This window comes from Chelonoidis abingdonii, unplaced genomic scaffold, assembly GCF_003597395.2.
Source record: "Chelonoidis abingdonii isolate Lonesome George unplaced genomic scaffold, CheloAbing_2.0 scaffold0027, whole genome shotgun sequence".
Classification (NCBI taxonomy): Eukaryota; Metazoa; Chordata; order Testudines; family Testudinidae; genus Chelonoidis; species Chelonoidis abingdonii.
This window is the reverse complement of record NW_027424288.1, coordinates 754843-757059: the sequence shown is the minus strand read 5'-3', so window position 1 is coordinate 757059 and position 2217 is coordinate 754843. Positions and strand designations below refer to the sequence as shown.

General features: G+C 42.8%; 1 long non-coding RNA gene across 1 annotated transcript; it reads right to left on the bottom strand.

Annotated features, from left to right (window-relative positions):
- Positions 1 to 244: 244 nt before the first annotated feature.
- LOC116832668 (uncharacterized) lies at positions 245 to 2166 on the bottom strand. The gene is made up of 3 exons (XR_004375518.2): positions 1813 to 2166; positions 816 to 913; positions 245 to 554 (listed from the first exon to the last, which is right to left on the bottom strand). It is a non-coding gene; the product is annotated as an uncharacterized LOC116832668 (long non-coding RNA).
- Between the last annotated feature and the right edge of the window lie 51 nt (positions 2167 to 2217).

Here is a 2217-nt window from a genome sequence, read left to right as displayed (position 1 = left end):
GTAGACAATCCATGGCCAGTTAACCATGACTTGTGTTGGCACAGTTTCTAAGTGTGAAACCCCACTGTGGGCAAGCCCTTAGTAAGGTGACAACTCCACTTTATCTAAAACATTAGTTACTTAAAAGAAACCCTTAAGACCCACCAAAATATGTCATCGCTCCTGGTTATTCTTTTAAATTCCATTGAAAATACTGGTTTTACAGCGAGGACAAATTTCTATCAAGTATTCGCAACCCAAACATTACAGACTGGGAAGTACTTTAACTGATTTTCATTGTCCAAAATGAAAGATGCACAGACTGTGAGAGTCATAAATAGGTACAGAAATACTTGTTTACAATATATGGCTTTCAGGCTAGCCATGTCCCCAATAATAGAGTTTCGCATTTATCTCTCTGTGCACATTAATGAAGATTTATCCTCTTAAATCCCTTTCATGTAGGTTACTAGAATGAAATATTTGTATAACAGTTAAAACAACAACAGTGTACATCCCCAGTAGTAATGCTCTGCATAGCCATGTCAATAATCCAGTTCTGCCTGCTCTTCAGCCTGTGAAAGGAAAGAAATGTCTCGCCCGCACCCCCAGCAAGAGCCTTCACCCCTCCACACCCCAACCCTCTGCCCCTGTCCTGAGCCCCCTCCTGCACTGTGAATTCCTCATCCCTGGCCCCACCCTGCATCCCTCACCCCAACCCTCTGCCCTACCCAGAGCCTCCTCCTACACTCCAAACCCCTTAGCCCCACTCCATTAATTTTGTGTAATTATAGAATCATAATAATCAACAATGGATGAATTCTTAATAAAGTTACCCAGAGAAAAAGAACAAACACATCATTCATCAGGTGACGGCCTGAGTTCGACACCCAGCTTGCAACCTGAAGCTATCCAAAAGAAAGATGCAGCAGATCTAAAAGAGGAGGAGTTTTCATCAGTCTTGGCTATTACAATTTACGTGGTTAGAGTACAATAGAGAATTAGACAAAACTTTTAGCTTTTGAGGGTTATTGATCCAAGAGTGCTTGGTTGTTTCCATATTCAAAAGAGTATTAATACAGTTGATATTCTGTTAAATAATTTTTTCTTAAGATAGTGATATTGTGCAATATAGGGAAACGGTTAAATGCTTACTGTTTCCAGTCCATTTTTACGTTATTTTAAAAAATATATCAGCTTACAAAGTAGGGAGTGTGGCCATGGGACTTGGATTTGTTCTGGGCACCACTAAAATTTATACAAACCTGCCACCACTGGCTGGAAGGTTCCTACAAACCTGGTGGAGGTACAGTGGCTTGTAGATATTCCACTGAACACCTCAGCAACATTCTTTGATCTATCTTGCATCCTGTTCCCTAGATAAGTTATAGACACTTTACGATGTGTATTTGCAGACTTCTGTTTAACCCAAGCACACCTAGCACATATTCTTCCACTGCATCAAATGTGAGTTGCCTCTGTCCTTCTACAGCCACATGTGCCACTTGGGCTCATTTTGTACCCACTGTAATGAAACAAGTGTAGTTTTCAACACTGGGTACTTGTTAATTTTTTTTAATACATTTTACTGCAGCTGCGTGCAAAGCTTTCATAGTAAAGGAGAAGTGGCAGAGACTCCCTGATGTTTGCTATGGACTTGGCTATTGCTATTTAATTTACATAGATGGTGCTCAGATACCAGAGACCTGGGCAGCAGTATGCAAGCCTTAGATAAAAAATGAGTTTCAGCATAAATGTCGTTCGTTTGTTTTTTCCATTCAGTGAAACTTAATTGAAGCTTCATAGACATGAGAAGCTGTTACCAACCCATACCATTTGCTCTCAGGAACCAATGTTAACACTCTAGTCACATTCTTCAGTTCACTGCTAGGTTTTAGTAGTAACTGAGGCAGTCAAGTGCCTTTAATGTGCCCCATTTTTGTCAAACATTCAGTTTACTTCTAACAGGATATAATACCCAGGAGTGCTCCTGCCTGCTTATTATTGCCACATCCCCCCCTTAGTTTCCCCTGTGAGACCCCTCCCATACAGCCATTCCCCTGCCCCATAGTGTCCCCCACAGGAACCCTCCCATACAGCCATCCCCCCTGCCAAGCCCCCACCCATTGTGCCCCCCACAGGAACTCTCCCATACAGCCATCCCCCTGCCAAGCTCCCATCCATTGTGTCCCCTACGGGAACCCTCCCATACAGCCATCCCCCCTGCCAAGCCCCGGG